The sequence below is a fragment of the Schistocerca nitens genome, chromosome 2 (assembly GCF_023898315.1).
Source record: "Schistocerca nitens isolate TAMUIC-IGC-003100 chromosome 2, iqSchNite1.1, whole genome shotgun sequence".
NCBI lineage: Eukaryota > Metazoa > Arthropoda > Insecta > Orthoptera > Acrididae > Schistocerca > Schistocerca nitens.
The window spans coordinates 961,670,542-961,688,733 of record NC_064615.1 but is presented as its reverse complement, the minus strand read 5'-3'; positions in this window follow the sequence as shown (position 1 = coordinate 961,688,733).

The window sequence follows — 18,192 nt, the reverse complement described above, 5'->3', positions numbered from 1 at the left end:
GTACGAACCACTCATTTTTTGAAAAGGAGATCTGAGCTTTCACTAAAATATTGCCGGACCAACAAAACGCCAAATGAGTTTGGAGGTGAAACTAAGTTTTCTGTAGTGTTTAAAGGTGAGAGTGTAGATATAGGAGACAGTGAGGTGGTATCTATGGAGGTGAATGTAGGTTTTGAGGTGGACAGCGGGAGCACAGAGAGGCAGAGGGAGTTCTGTTAGTAGGACTGTTATATCAAGAGGAGGGGGGAGAAGGAAAGGGATCTATACAGTGGGATAGGTGGGGAGAAGTTATAGTTGATTGGATGGATGAATATTGGTTCGTATTTCACTTTACGGGTGAGTACAAGTATTTATGGGTCCCATTACTACAAAAAACACTTTAAAAGTAGTAGCTGACACGTAAAAACTGATAGGATGCAAAAACTTCCGCAAAATAAACTATCACAGCTCCACAGCAGTCGTCTAATCGGTAAAAATATCTGCAAGAGTGTGCAACTTTTTAAAAACTTTCACATGCTGTTTGTACAACTGACTACTTGCTGTAAGTTTTATGGTTGCCCACGACATTGTGGTGGCTTGTCCTCAGGCACGACAAACATCACTTGAAAACTGCGCAGTAGCGAAACTAGACAACAGCGGGAAACAAATGATAACCAGTAACTCCCCCCCCCCCCTCCACATTCTTTAAGGAATCGAAGCCTCATTTTTAAAAGTTTTAAACGTCTGGTAATTTTACAAATGAGTCAATGCGTTAAATGTTTGACATTAGGTATGAAAGCTCAAGAGAACTCATTTGGCCTTTTGTTGGTCTGGCAATATTTTAGTGAAACAGAGAACCGACTCGTGGAGATAACATCTTGGACCTACTGATAACAAACAGACCCGAACTTTTAGGCTCTGTAAGCGCAGAACAGGGAATCAGTGATCATAAGGCCGTTGCAGCATCCCTGAATATGGAAGTAAATAGGAATATAAAAAAAGGGAGGAAGATTTATCTGTTTAGCAAGAGTAATAGAAGGCAGATTTCAGACTACCTAACAGATCGAAACTAAAATTTCTGTTCCGACACTGACAATGTTGAGTGTTTATAGAAAAAGTTCAAGGCAATCGAAAAATGCGTTTTAGACAGATACGTGCCGAGTAAAACTGTGAGGGACGGGAAAAACCCACCGTGGTTCAACAACAAAGTTAGGAAACTACTGCGAAAGCAAAGAGATCTTCACTGCAAGTTTAAACGCAGCCAAAACCTCTCAGACAAATAGAAGCTAAACGATGTCAAAGTTACCGAAAGGAAGGCTATGCGTGAAGCGTTCAGTGAATTCGAAAGTAAAATTCTATGTACCGACTTGACAGAAAAAACTAGGAAATTCCGGTCTTACGTTAAATCAGCAAGTGGCTCGAAACAGCTGGACCTGACGGGATACCAATTCGATTCTACACAGAGTACGCGAAAGAACTTGCCCCCCTTCTAACAGCCGTGTACCGGAAGTCTCTAGAGGAACGGAAGGTTCCAAATGATTGGAAAAGAGCACAGGTAGTCCCAGTCTTCAAGAAGGGTCGTCGAGCAGAAGCGCAAAACTATAGTCCTATATCTCTGACGTCGATCTGTTGTAGAATTTTAGAACATGTTTTTTGCTCGCGTATCATGTCGTTTTTGGAAACCCAGAATCTACTCTGTAGGAATCTACATGAAGACCCAACTCGCTTTATTTGTTCATGAGACCCAGAAAATATTAGATACAGGCTCCCAGGTAGATGCTATTTTCCTTGACTTCCGGAAGGCGTTCAATACAATTCCACTCTGTCCCCTGATAAACAGAGTAAGAGCCTACGGAATATCAGACCAGCTGTGTGGCGGGATTGAAGAGCTTTTAGCAAACAGGACACATCATGTTGTTCTCAATGGAGAGACGTCTACAGATATTAAGGTAACTTCTGGCGTGCCACAGGGGAGTGTTATGGGACCATTGCTTTTCACAATATATATAAATGACCTAGCAGATAGTGTCATAAGTTCCATGCGGCTTTTCGCGGACGATGCTGTAGTATACTGAGAAGTTGCAGCATTAGAAAATTGCAGCGAAATGCAGGAAGATCTGCAGCGGATAGGCACTTGGTGCAGGGAGTGGCAACTGGCCCTTAACACAGACAAATGTAATGAACTACGAATACATAGAAAGAAGGATCCTTTATCGTATGATTATATGATAGCGGAAGAAACACTGGTAGCAGTTACTTCTGTAAAATATATGGGAGTATGCATGCGGAACGATTTGAAGTGGAAAGATCATATAAAATTAATTGCTGGTAAGACGGTTACCAGGTTGAGATTTTTTGGGAGAGTCCTTAGAGAATGTAGTCCATCAACAAAGAAGGTGGCTTACAAAACACTTGTTCGACCTATACTTAAGTATTGGTCATCAGTGTGGGATCCGTGCCAGGTCGGGTTGACAGAGGAGATAGAGAAGATCCAAAGAAGAGCGGCTCGTTTCGTCACAGGGTTATTTGGTAAGCGTGATAGCGTTACGGAGATGTTTAGCAAACTCAAGTGGCAGATTCTGCAAGAAAGGCGCTCTGCATCGCGGTGTAGCTTGCTGTCCAGGGTTCGAGAGGCTGCGTTTCTGGATGAGGTATCGAATATATTGCTTCACCCTACTTACAGCTCCCGAGGAGATCACAAATGTAAAGTCAGAGAGATTCGAGCGCGGACGGAGGCTTTCCGGCAGTCGTTCTTTCCGCAAACCATACGCGACTGGAACAGGAAAGGGAGGTAACGACAGTGGTACGTAAAGTGCCCTCCGCCACACACCGTTGGGTGGCTTGCGGAGTATAAATGTAGATGTAGATGTAGACCAAAACAATTGTTGAATAGCCTATTGATGAATAATACAAAACTAATGAAAGCAACAATTATGGTTTTGCCTCTTCACCCATAAAGGGTCTTTATGTCTACATGCTTAACGTAATATATTTAACACATTAACCCACGTGTAAAGTTATTAGACGTTTGAATCTGTTTAAACATGACAAACTTGAGTCTTATGAAGAATTACCTCAAGAACAACGGTTAATAGTTACTGTTACTGTTTTCCAATAGTCACTGTCACCTGTTTTTGTTCCTTTATTTTGCGGGTTTGTAAGGAAGAAAAAGTTTAGCAAAGGTTTGAAATCCATGGAATTCGCTAAGTATTCTAATTATCAAACGCTGAATGAGTATAGTCAGCGTAATTATCTCTCCCTTTTGTGAGGAGCTGGTTTTCCACTTTTCTCAATGTTTAACAATGATGTACTTTGGCAGGTGGATTCAATGCTGTGTGCCTATATTGTCCAGAAACTTGGTTGCGAATCGAGTCTGCAATAAAGAAGTAATAAATTAAAACGAGGTGGCTGATGCTGAAGTATTACTGTGTCAACAGTAATTTTGTAGTAGGAGTCAGCGGGAAAAGTTTCGTTAAGGTTTGAAATTATGAGTAAAGTTTGTTGGAAGACGCTAATTGCTCTCATCCTCAATTACTGGATGAATATAGTCTGGGTAATTTGCGTCCCATGACTTAACCTGTCTCAAGACACAGGCACAGTGTGTAACTTAAAACTAAGCGTTACAACGTCATCGAAAGATTAAGCCTCTTAATGCGTAAAACATGACAGAATTTTAAATTTTGAAATTCGTTCGATAATATTACGAAATACTGAAAATCAAATTTCTGTTGCTCCTGGTGCTGCGATGTGGGCGACCTACTACTGGCAAAGTGCACTACTTCGGCTCTTTAGTAATGAAGATTATATTCGAAGGCGAGAAACGTTGTTGTTTCAGAAATGTGGGTGTGAAGAGGTTTATATTTGTTGCCCGAAACCGGATTATGTTGTCAAACTTTCTCGATTCTGGTACGTTTTGGCCAGAGCTCATCTGCTGCCCAAACAACTTCCGCCCGCGATGCCTGGAGAGCAAGACAAACGTAGCCGCAATAAACATTTCTGCGTACACAAAGGCCGAAACCGCAGGCGTGGCATCAGGACCGGCGGGGGAAACAAAAATAAGAGCGGAGAGCAAAAGAAAAGAAAAAAATTGTGAAAGAGGGAGTTGGGGGAGAGGTGAGGGTGTGGGGGGGTAGGGAAAAAAGAGCGCCATTTGGGAAAGAGGAGCTGGGTGGAAGTTTTAATGAAGTGGGTCCCTGGGGGTAGCGTGCAGCCGGCCAGCCGGAACAACCAGCCGCAGGGCTGACCGATTGCTTCCGCGGCGCGGGAACCGCATACCAGCCAGACAGCAAGTAGCTAACAGCTGCCTGCTGGATGCTGCTGCGATAGGACCGCAGTAGGCTCTGAAGTCGGGACTGGCCAGGGAAGCAAACACTCTGACAGTGTTAAGGCGCTAGCTGACTGACAAGGCGGCCTTATGGAGGAGACCACAAAGCACTCGGGTTTTCATAAATTTTTATGTTTATGGTACATGAAGTGCAGAACTCAACAAGCAATCGGCTCTATCACCTAGACGAAACTCTAAAAAATTATTGATAAAATCGACTTCGTGATTTTATGAGCATAGAAGTACGACCTTATGCAGAGAACTGGTAGACAATATGCTGCTTCATATTGTATTTTAGTGTATATGAGCTCATTTCGGATTTATTGCCTTCATCAGAACACCTGCAAACAATGGCATTTATCTATAATTTACATAATATGGTATATTTTATAAAGACTTTTTTACATTCTATGTTGTTCTCACGTCCTGACATTCTAGATGGACATATGTCAATTAAGAAGAACTATTATTGCTGTCCGTAGTTTTTCAGTGACGTTTTAAGGTTGTTCAATAGTTTGCTTATGTTTTTTTTATTATTTGGAAGTCGTAGACATTCAAGTTTGATAGCTAGTTGTTTATTCAAAGATGTTTACTTTGTTGTGGGTAGTGTATCTATGGAACTGTTATTGAGTTGTTTTTTAATCTCTGGTTTTTGAGTTATCTGTTATCAGCATACAAAATTTTAATATTTTTTTACCTCTGTGTGCTTGAAAGCAGTTTCTCATTTAGTATACCATAAGGATAATCGTTGGTATATATATATATATATATATATATATATATATATATATATATATATATATATATATATATATTTCAAATTTCATGACTGGAGCTTTTGGAAATTTGTGGATTTGTAAAGCTTTTTCAATGGAGTCAACTTCTTGCTTTTCATTTTTGTGGCGTGTAAAGAAGGTGGATTGATTGTTATTTGTTTCTCTCATGTGTTCTCTGAATGTAACATTGAAATTTCAATCCATCTTCTTTACTCACCTCAAAAATGAAAAACACGAAGTTGACAGCATTGGAAATGCGCTATAAACACTGTACAATATCCCAAAAGGTCCAGTCGTGAATATCTTGGAGGAATTTTAGAGAGACATACACACCAGGGATTATCCCTTCGATACACTAAATGAACAAACCGATTTCAAGCACACACAGATTTCAAAAAATGATTGGAATTTTATATAGAGATAAAAGATAACCTAAACACCAGAGATTATTAATACATCAATAACAGTTTAATAGATACTCGACCCACGACAACGTACATGTCTTTCAATAAATAGCTGTGTGTCAAAATAGAATTTCTACGACTGTCAAAATACAAAAAACCGTATTATAACATACTTGCAACAGTAAATTACCGAACAGCTTTAAAACGTCAGGACGTGAGTACAACATAAAAAAGCTTTATAAATTATGTATTATGTAAATTATAAATAAATACCACTGTTTTCAGGTACATTAATGAAGTCAATAAAGTCGAAGAAATCTTATATACTAAAATAAAATATCAAGCAGCATACTGTCTACCAATTCTCTGTGTGATGTCCTACAGTGACATAATACAGTGTGTTTGTAAAAGAACTCCCTGGTTTTAATGCGTCCTAGAATCTTTACTAAGTGACATACACTATTATAGTTTCTGGTGTTTGATTCATCAACTCTACAAGTTTGGCTCCCCTGCAGTTGGCAGGACTGCTTGACCTTGAGACGGCAGCAGTGTTGTTCTTTTCCTCTGTTCCCTCAGTTCAGTGCAGGTGTGCATGAAGTCATGTGCAGTGCAGAGAAACTCAGCAACTATGTGTACTCCGCAACAGAAAGCGCGATGTGTTGTTTGCCTTGTGAAAACTAAGTTAGTTATAACAGTGCAACGTAATTTTAGGTATCAGTATGATGGTAGTAATCATCTACAGCAAAAACTATCCCTTATGGGCTACAGCCTTTGAAGGAAGCCGGTAGTGTTTTAAAAGCAAAATTACCAGGTAGACCGAGAACTTCTGAAGATGATGTTGAACAGATCCGTGTTTCGTGTGTTCAGAGCCCGAAGAAGTCATTGGGCAGACATAGTGTACAATTAGGAGTGCATAAAGGTGCTGTGTATGATGTGCGTAAAAGACTAAAGTTGTGTGGCTGAAATTGCAACTGTTACATGAAATAAAACCAACTGATAAAATAGAAATGTATGAGTTTGCTGTTGAATTTCTACACAGAATTGATGTCATTTTTTTAAAAACAAGAGTCTCTTTTCTAATCAGGCTACATTTCATGTCAGTGGAACAGCTAATCGTCATAACTACAGAATTTGGGGGGGGGGGGGGCAGAGCATCCTCATGAAGTTATTCAGTTATTCAGCATCAACGTAAGTCTCTCAAAGTTAATTTCTGTTGTGGAAAAGGGGTATGAGTTTTCCAACAAGATGGCGCCCCACCTTATTACAGTTATCATGTGCATGTGGGCCTTGACACTCACTGTCTCGGAAGGTAGATGGCAGAGTTGGCCCACTACCTTGGCCACCACGGAGGCCAGACTTAACCCCAGTGGACTTTTTCTTTTGGGGCCACATAAAAAATATTGAGTACAGTGAAAAGATCAGAGACATCAATCATTTACAGGAAAGAATCGTCACGGCGGTTGAGACAGTTACCCCTGAAATGTTGATGAATACGCGACAAGAAGTGGAATGTCATCTCGATGTGTGCAGGGCAACAAATGGATCCCACGTTGATGTCTACTAACATTAAACAAAACTTGAAAGAGTTCTATTTCTTGATATGTAATCATTGACGTAATTTTTAATTAATTTCCCTATTAAATTTATACTTAAAACTAGGGAGTTCTTTTTCAAACACCCTGTACATGCTGCAGGTACCTCAATAAAGAAACTTTATGAGTGTCTTTAACACCGTGAAGTAAGTCGACATTCCATCTGGCAGTGTGGCTCTGTGGTAGAATGTTCACTAGACACGTTTCAGGCATGGATTCAATTCCCAGCCCATGCAAGTTTTTGAACAAATTGTTCTATGAACATTTCCTTGAAGTGAAAAATACATAAAGATGGGAAAAAATTCTGTACCTCTGAAGTGTGATAATTGCTGGTTCGAGTACCATTTCGGTCATTATTTGTTTTTTTCCCCTTTCTATTCAGTTCGAATACCTGTCATTTAAATAAATAATTCATCAGATATATGCTAATTAGCACACATCTAATTACCATTTTTTAGGAAAAATGTCTTCATTTCTGATTATACAGGGTGATAAACGAAGATATACAAATATTTTAATATGCTATTCTACAAGTAAAACTAAAATGTTTAATTAAGGAGCTATGGCTAATAAACGATTTTGCCTAAAATTTAGCAACTTTGTTAATATGAGGCCACTGCAAAACTGTACGAGATTAAAGTAAAGCACGATTTCTATTTATTTTGTTGTTACTGATCTGGTGAATCTAATAAAACATGTTCCAGATGTTTACCTGCAGTAGTTTTCCAGAACACCCAGAGAAGCAAAGAAGTAATTTCGTAAAATTTTTAATTTATTAACTACTTAGCCCAATCTGTTTTTTAAATTCCGCACAATTGCTCAAAGTTTTCACCAAAAGTTGTAGAGAATTTAATTGTTTGGAAAAATGATGGTAATAAACACCATATCGGCGTATTCCTCCATTGTAAATTTGAAAGGCATCCCTATTTCATAAATAATTCACCAACTACAACAGTTACTATGGGGTTCCACTTAAATATACTGCTGTTATTATGTTCATTCACTGAATAATACAGAAAAGTAACTCGTTTCAAGATTAAGAAACCACTGAAACAACTCACTAACGGTTGCCAACAATGAAAAACGTATCTACATTCTTAATGAAAAGTAAACAAATATACTTGTATAATAATCTTTGCTTCTCTGGATGTTCTGGACAGCTACTGCAGATAAACTCTGGGACATGTTTTATTAGATTCACCAGACCAATAACGACAAAATAAATGGAGATCTTGCTTTACTTTAACCTTGTACAGTTTTGAGATGGCTTCATATTAGCAAAGTTGTAAAAATTTCAGGCAAAATCTTTTATTAGCCATAACTCCATAACTAAACATTTGCGGACGTATGTTTATATGAACTTTTTTCTTTACTTTTACTTGTAGAATAACATATAAAAATAATTGCATATCTTCGTGACTTACCCTGTATGTCACACAAAGTCCAGTTTTCATCACGAATATAAATTTTTAATTTCCAAACTTTTATAAACGACTGTTAATAAAGATTGTTTCATTAAAATTACGTCTTAATTTATTTTGCCTTTATATACAACTTTACACTTTACGCAAGTGCAGCTGTCAGAAGTCGAATCCAAGTCCCCTACGTGGCAGACGAACATTCTGCTACAGTGCCATACTGCCACTCAAAATAGATTTTCATTTAATACTTTTACGACGCTCAGAAATCTTCAAAATCATTTTTTCTAGAAAATTTTTGAGAGCTTAGTAGACCTGCTTTGGAGGATTGATATTTGAACTCTGAGCCCCACGAACAACGAACCGATTGCAGTATGGTGTCCCCATTGCATTTTGATTTTACTTACAGTTAGCGGATTTGATGGCCAGAGCCTTCATCTTCAATTTTCTTATAATGCACTAAGAAAATGTTTTGTTTATCAACAACCCAGTAACCCCATACCTTTTGGGCTTTAAAGAATCGAAATCCCATGTATGAAAACAGCTTCAGACATCTGGTTATTTCACAGAACTACGTTGGTTTTAGTAGTCTCCTTAGATATGTTTATTTTTTTAATTCAGTGATCGTGGGAAATAATTATGTGGTAGAGCCACATGGGAACTACCTCCCAACACAGTTTTTTTAATTCTATAAACATCTGTACCGGCGATATTGAAAATCATTTCCATTTTTTTTGGAAACCTCGTTTTTCTCCTAAATTACGTGGCGTACAATGAAATAATATTCAACGTATCTTCAAAGCTATTTGTGGATATTGTCTGCAAAATGAGTAGTGCCTTCAGTTAGTAGCAGAGAAATAACAATTGTAAACGCCATGCTTGATAATGAAATTGAAAATTGAGCATTTAATAAGCAAAAGATATTTTTCCTTTTATAATTTTATGGCTAGTGTCACCGAGAAAAACGTTTGATGTTATGTATAAAGTTTGTTGGAGGTCTCTAAATGTTCTCATTCTCAAATATGTGCTGAAAATAGTCTGGGTAATTTGCGTGCTGTGAGTTATCCTATCTCAGGACCTGTACACAGCTTTTAACGTAAAATACTTGTCTAATTGTGTTAAACCTTTAATGTAAGATTATACACCGTCGAATCACAATAGCGTGACCGCTTGCCAGAAACCTCACATGGTCCCCAAGGCTAGGTGCGTAACTGTATTGATGTACTGTGTCTTCCAGAATGACGAGATCGCCCATGAAATGCCACGAAAACATTTTCCAGACCACAACGCTTTCTCCTCTGGCCTGGACCCCTTCGACGATTGTTTCAAGGTTTGTTTTCAGACGTTTCACGCCTCACAGGCTAACGGCCATCAGTCCGATGGAGGATAAAACGTAATTCGTCTGAACAGGCCATATGTCACCATTCAGTGGATGTCCAGTAGCTTGCAAATTCCACCATTCGTCGCCCATGAATAACAGTGAGCATAGGTACGTGAAGCAGGAGCCTGCTGTGGAGGGCCATTCGCAGCAACGATCGCTAAACGGTCGTTGGGCAGACATTATTTGTACCCCCTTGGCTCATCTGGGCTGTCAGGTCCTCAACAGTTCCAGGTCTATTCGGCCATTAACATCTTCACGGCCGTCATTGACCCCTGTCACCCATCGCCCGAGGTGCCACACAGTTGCCAGTTTTGGATAGCTCCATTTTGCCATACGCGGTATACTTTAAACACTGCGGTAGGCGAGCAGTTTAAAAACTTAGCCGTTTCCGAATTGTTTCCATCCTTGGTCCGGAAGACAATGATCATGTTCTTTTGTACGTCAGGTAAATCACACTATATCTGCATTACGAAAGCGACTGCACTAGTTTCCGCGTCCCTCATGTCACCTTACCTTCCGCTGCTGCAGACAGATGGCTAGCTCAAAAATACGCGTGGCTGTTTTAAAACTGCAGTAGTTAATACCTGATAAGTAAATACTGTTACAGAGAGAGAGACGATATAATTAATATAATGACATATGTACTATTATTCTCCGTATTACCTAAATTCTATGTTTAACACTGGCTTTTTATACTGTTAATTACGGTTTGAATAACATTTTCCAGTCAGTGATTTACTCGAAGCTAGCCTGAGCCTCAAATTATTGTTTATCATCTTTGTGTTAGTCATGAATATTTAAGGAAAACTTTTTTGTAAAAAGAATATTTCCTCTTCCTGATAGCAAAAAATATTTAAAGTATTTTTCCTGTTTTCTTGTGGATGCAGCCCTAAAATCATGGGATTAATTATATTTCACATAATGGCCGCCAACGCACCATTACCACAAAAGAATGGCAGATGGCCAATGATAAAGCTTGAATTCTAACAATAATTAATTATTGCCACATAATTGTATTCACATAGAAGAGGTATGAAATGAGACTAAAAGAACAAATACTTTTTATACATATATTATGGAAAAATTTACGTACAGTTAACAAAGCAGTCTCTGACAAAAGCGTCTAACAGGTTCGAGAGTTGACACCAGAGTGATCATTTTGTTCACCCAAATCTTTATCCTACAATTATAGAAATTCCATGACATGATATAGTGTTTGGTATTCGTAGTAATTGTCATACAGAAATATATTTATTAATAATATTTTTATGTTCAAAATATATAAATCTATAGAGTTTTCTGATTCCATATTAATATTTCATTCCTGAAAGCACATTTACACGCATAAAAACGCAAATTTTTATTCGTTATTGACACAGTTCATCTGTGGTTATAGTAGTATTTTACTACGGTTTTTAGAAGGTTTTCCAAGAGGCGGTACAACATTGATGCCGAACATAGGTGGTGGTCACATTAATGTAAATGGACCGTGTATCTCTTAATGAGTAGATTATGACAGTATTTTAAATTTTGAAATTCCGCCAATAATTGTATAGAATACTGAAAATCAAATATTTTTCTACTGAAAACCATTAGATAGGCAACCTGCAATTAGGATTTGTTGACTGGGTGACTGTTTTAGCCGTTTAGTATATTAATTGTCCGCTTCTCGTGGTCTCGCGGTAGCGTTCTCGCTTCCCGAGCACGGGGTCCCGGGTTCGATTCCCGGCGGGGTAAGGGATTTTTCCTGCCTCGAGATGACTGGGTGTTGTTGTGTCGTCTTCATCATCTTCATTCATCCCCATTACGGTCGGAGGAAGGCAACGGCAAACCACCTCCATTAGGACCTTGCCTAGTAAGGCGGTGCGGGTCTCCCGCATCGTTCCCCTACGCTCTGTAAAGAAGCATGGGACTTCATTTCATTTTTTTTTCAGTTTGTTAATTCGCCATTAGGTGAAAATGTAATGCAATTGTTAGGGGAACGATAAGGATCCTATGTCAAACTCGATAATAGCATTTTTTTACCTTCCATCTGAATTAAACCTGTTTTACACATGGTTGTCTTACTTAACAAATAATAAATCGTAATTTGTAATAAAAATACCTTTTATTTTTAATTACTGTTCACATGCAGTGGGAGTATTCACATAAAATTAAAATTTGGTACAAAAATATGGAATATTAAATAGAAAAGTAAATACTTTTTCTAGTAACTGAAGAGTTTTCTTAAAGAATATAATTTGTTCCATATAACAACAGCGTCGTACACGTATCAAAACTTAATGAATTCTCACATGAGCTGTAATAAACAAAATTAAAAATGTTAATTTTATTGAAAAATTATAAATTTAATATTCGTTAATTAAAATTTCCGTTTGTTAGTATATATGGAATTTAAAGAAGAGTTAAAAGAGAGGTCACTACTGGCGTGATTCGAGCCAGCGAATCCATGATTGCAAATGTATCCGTCATATACCGACGAAAACTTTAAAAAATTAGAAGTGTTTTGCACTCAAAAGCGAATTGAAATACAGGGTGTTTGGTAAGTTGCTATGCAATTACAAATTATGTTCGTACTGAAGTTCACAAGCGGCTGTACAAATCTTAACCCACTTCATTTTGTTGGAAAACACTTTCTGCAGACTTCACGGTAAATGATGACAGCCAAAACAGTTACAGGATAGAGATTTATTAAAATTCTTGACCACGGTTTCGGTATATCTAAATATACCTTCATCAGAAGTAAAATACACTAAAATCACATCCTGCAATGAAGATTTATAAAACAAATGTGCCAAAGGCGTCGTCAGTAGTTAAAACATCATCTCCATTTGGCAAAATTGTTTTATGAATCTCCATTGCAGGTTGTGATTTTAGTGTATTTTACTTCTGATGAAGGTATATTCAGATATACCGAAACCGTGGTCAAGAATTTTAATAAATCTTTATCCTGCAACTGTTTTGGCTGTCATCATTCACCGTGAAGAATGTCAACAGTTGCTGTTTCAGTCATGTTTAAAACCTTGACTTTTGTGTAGATCTGATTGTGCTATGCTTCTCACACATGCAGTTATTACAATTTTTAAGTCACAAAGAGAATGTAGGCGATTACTGACTCTGATGCTCCACAAATATAGAAAATTTTCAGCACATGCCTCTTGCACTAAATCTCTGTAATTATTGTCGGAACACAATTTGAACAAGAAAAGTACATTTCTTGGTTGAAAGCACCATAACTTTCTAACAAAAAACGTCCCTGTCAATTGGTGTTGAGACATTAATGTCTGGGCAATAACCTCCACATCTTTTAAGTATGGCCGGCCGCGGTGGTCTAGTGGTTCTCGGCGCTCAGTCCGGAACCGCGCGACTGCTACGGTCGCAGGTTCGAATCCTGCCTCGGGCATGGATGTGTGTGATGTCCTTAGGTTAGTTAGGTTTAAGTAGTGCTACGTTCTAGCAGACTGATGACCTAAGATGTTAAGTCCCATAGTGCTCAGAGCCATTTCTTTTTTTTTAAGTATGAAGATAATCGAAATGAGCTAGCCTGTTAATAGGCCAGGATTAATGGCGAGTCGATTCCCATTGATAGTCAGTGGAATGGAACAGAAAGAAACAGATCGTTACTGACCTTCAGAGCTATATAAAAATTTTCTCAACCCTGCAACCAGTCAATATTACCCCGAGTACCCGGGTAATATACAAAGAATAAAATTCCTCTTCTAAGTAAGATTTTGTTATCTTAACACGTATCAAAATATTTACACAGTAGGTTTTTCTAGAAAAAGTAAATCAACTTCAATTTTATTGAAACACTATTGATGGTTTTCTTATGTTTATTTTAAAATTTATCTTTTTAATACCAACAAACAAGTCTTCTCCAGCGATTTTGGAAATTTTATCGAAATTTCTCTTAAGGCTTACTTTCTTTTCAAGGTCATAGGCAATTCGTCACGTCTCAAAAGAGGAAATGGCGCAGGGATAACTGTGCCAATGTAGTCACATCGTTGATTAATTCTTGTCATTTCTCAGGAGTAAAAACAGATATTCTCCACCAAGGAATTTTTCTTGTCCGAATTTGATTTTAATCTATCATAAAATGTAATTTTTAGTACGTTCTGCTCCTTTGATATGCTGTCTGGTAATCTCCTTGACTTCTCTAACTTAATGCCTTATTTAGGATTTGTTCTGCCAACTTATCCCTCTCTGACGTTTTTTCTTATCTTCATCTTCGTAAATTTGATTTAAGACATTATTTAAGCGCAAACAACTTCTTTATGAAGTTTAGAGTGTCGCAACTGTTGACTCACTGTCGACGTTGGCTCATCTTTGCCTATCGATGTTACCGCACTCAGACATAATGGCAGAGACCAGAATCTAATGACTACTAAATTTTGAAGAGTTCAAAAACTCATGCTAAAAGATGCACTAGAAAACATACTATCTACCCACATTGTTGTCCTTACCATTAAAAAGGTATTGAAAATCTTATCTCAGTTTAAAAATAAACCAAAAATAGCATCAAAATTAAAAAAAAAATAATTCAACGCGACAATCAGATTGTCATTTACAAGAACTTGTCGCCTATGCACCCTCCTTCTGGCATCATCCGTTATATTGCAGCACTGTCTCCCACAGGCTGCAGCGGTAATGAGCTGAAGAAACGATTGTGTCGGTACTGACTAGTATGTCGGTATTTGCCCCGTCTCCCTTATACATAAAAACGCATCAAACGATGGGCCACTCCTTTATGCTAAGGAAACTATTAGCGGAATAACGTGTCTGAATATGTTGGAACAACAGCGACCTCCCGAAGGCTCATGAGACTTCAGATTTCAACAGGGTGGAGCTTGACTCATCTTGTTATCAGAGTATTTTGGGATGTTAATCACTTCCTCAGTGATAGATATGGCCCGTAGCCACAGCACTCTCCTGATCTCACACCGTGTGGCTTTTTTGTGTGGATTTGTAAAACAGATGGTTTACATTTACGTTCTGCCTCTGCCAGCCACTGCGACAGACCTGCGGAAGTGTTTCATGGCAGCGGTAAATTTCGTAATACGAGAGCGGCTATTGCGTGTGGGGTGAGTTCCGCAACCAGTAAGATGTTTTCTGTGCATCAGGAGGAGAACACACTGAGCATTTAAAGCCTATGTTTGTAAAATTTATGATCTTCTTGTTTTCATTTGTATCTATAGTGATGAGCCCAAACATTATGCCCTCTATCCACTGGGAGACTGAATGTCGGCTGGTGATGTTGCGGGACCATGGCGCTGTAAAGAAAGTATAGACCGTCAGCGGAGCAGAGACGATTGGGGAATGAAACTAGGGATGTGAGCCGTGCATGGCTCTCTTATTTAACATCCAGTTTTTGCTGTATTGCCATCTCGTTATGTTAATTTGAATTACTTGAGTCACTGAGTTGCTGCTTTGCCTGCCCGTGAGCGGCAGCAGCAGCAGCGCTTACCGATATAAGCCCTGCCGTATCATCTTTGCTGGACTGCTATTACTTCCCGGTCGTGGTTTGTCGACCAGTCAGTTGGAACGCGTCAGCAGTTACTTCGGACCTGGCAGTGTTTGAGTTGGCACGTGGCACTAGTTCAGTCGTGGTGCAGCAGGAGTGAGGTCCGGACCGCCTTGACTCGCCCGACGGATGCCGACACACATGATTTGAATGGGGACGACTTCGGTTGGTCGTCGGTCGGTCGTGTTGGACGACGTGTATTTGGCTGGCAATCGCTTATGGGTTGGCTGGGTGTGCCAACTCGTGATTCGTCCTTGTTATTGTACAGTCACTGCCGTTGGCATTGTCTAGTTCTTTGTGCAGTGTTCGTGAAACATTGTGTAGTTTGCGTTATTTTGATGGACGAGTTACACTCCTGGAAATGGAAAAAAGAACACATTGACACCGGTGTGTCAGACCCACCATACTTGCTCCGGACACTGCGAGAGGGCTGTACAAGCAATGATCACACGCACGGCACAGCGGACACACCAGGAACCGCGGTGTTGGCCGTCGAATGGCGCTAGCTGCGCAGCATTTGTGCACCGCCGCCGTCAGTGTCAGCCAGTTTGCCGTGGCATACGGAGCTCCATCGCAGTCTTTAACACTGGTAGCATGCCGCGACAGCGTGGACGTGAACCGTATGAGCAGTTGACGGACTTTGAGCGAGGGCGTATAGTGGGCATGCGGGAGGCCGGGTGGACGTACCGCCGAATTGCTCAACACGTGGGGCGTGAGGTCTCCACAGTACATCGATGTTGTCGCCAGTGGTCGGCGGAAGGTGCACGTGCCCGTCGACCTGGGACCGGACCGCAGCGACGCACGGATGCACGCCAAGACCGTAGGATCCTACGCAGTGCCGTAGGGGACCGCACCGCCACTTCCCAGCAAATTAGGGACACTGTTGCTCCTGGGGTATCGGCGAGGACCATTCGCAACCGTCTCCATGAAGCTGGGCTACGGTCCCGCACACCGTTAGGCCGTCTTCCGCTCACGCCCCAACATCGTGCAGCCCGCCTCCAGTGGTGTCGCGACAGGCGTGAATGGAGGGACGAATGGAGACGTGTCGTCTTCAGCGATGAGAGTCGCTTCTGCCTTGGTGCCAATGATGGTCGTATGCGTGTTTGGCGCCGTGCAGGTGAGCGCCACAATCAGGACTGCATACGACCGAGGCACACAGGGCCAACACCCGGCATCATGGTGTGGGGAGCGATCTCCTACACTGGCCGTACACCACTGGTGATCGTCGAGGGGACACTGAATAGTGCACGGTACATCCAAACCGTCATCGAACCCATCGTTCTAACATTCCTAGACCGGCAAGGGAACGTGCTGTTCCAACAGGACAATGCACGTCCGCATGTATCCCGTGCCACCCAACGTGCTCTAGAAGGTGTAAGTCAACTACCCTGGCCAGCAAGATCTCCGGATCTGTCCCCCATTGAGCATGTTTGGGACTGGATGAAGCGTCGTCTCACGCGGTCTGCACGTCCAGCACGAACGCTGGTCCAACTGAGGCGCCAGGTGGAAATGGCATGGCAAGCCGTTCCACAGGACTACATCCAGCATCTCTACGATCGTATCCATGGGAGAATAGCAGCCTGCATTGCTGCGAAAGGTGGATATACACTGTACTAGTGCCGACATTGTGCATGCTCTGTTGCCTGTGTCTATGTGCCTGTGGTTCTGTCAGTGTGATCATGTGATGTATCTGACCCCAGGAATGTGTCAATAAAGTTTCCCCTTCCTGGGACAATGAATTCACGGTGTTCTTATTTCAATTTCCAGGAGTGTATTTTAAATGTGGCTCTGAGGGGTCGGTCTGTTGGTGTGGAGCAGTGAGGAATTCTCGGAGGGGCGTAGTTTGGCTGGGCTCACTGGCGGTCTCTATGCAGTGTTGGGGAATGTGGCGCTGTTCCCATGGCTACGAGGTCCGTGGCTCACCGCTCCTGGACACGAAAGTTGAGTTTTGGTTTAACCTACCAGCAAGTCACAACTGTTCACATGGTGTCTGTAGTAACCAAAACCAACTGCAGGAACGCCTTGGGCTGTGGATCGGAGCCGCCAGGTGGGGAAGCCGCCGGCGGTGGAGCATGCACCACCGGGTAAACACAGGACGAGTCGTAAACACAGGACAACTCGGGCAACAGACCAACGACAACTGACAACAACCTACCACGACCGACTATGACCGACATAACAAGGAAGAGATAAACAATGGAGGCTTGTGGAAACCACAACACCAAACACCAACAGTAAATCCACTCAGAACCAGAGCCAGGCAAATGTCAACAACGAGCAACGACCAGAACGCAGTATTGCCAAGATAGAAACGAAATTCAGAGCTCATACCAGACTAACTGGACTAGGTTTTCTTCACTTAAAACTTCCGGGCTGATAGGCCTGCAGTTCGCCGTTTTACCTCCAAGGATGTCTCCCGCAGTTGGAGACGAAACGTCAGGAGACAGTTTTATATTTCGACCAGAGCCTATCAGCCTGGAAGTTTTAAGTGAAGACAATACCAGCCGTGAAAGCTTACATTGGACTAGGTTTTTTTCTTTATTGTGATTTCATTCCCGTGCCCCATATGGGCAGGGGAGGTCTGTCAGTGGCACAATCCGCCGCTCTTCAGCCGAGTGACACTACAACTAAAACAAGAATAAAATGATACATACATAAGGAGATAAAAAAGGAGAACATAAAACAGAATAAGGGGAGAAAATGGAGGTAAAATATACACTGACATGGAGACGTTCATGGGGTACAGTTAAAAAAGTCACCAGAAAGTTAAAAACACAATTGGCGATTCTTAAAACAC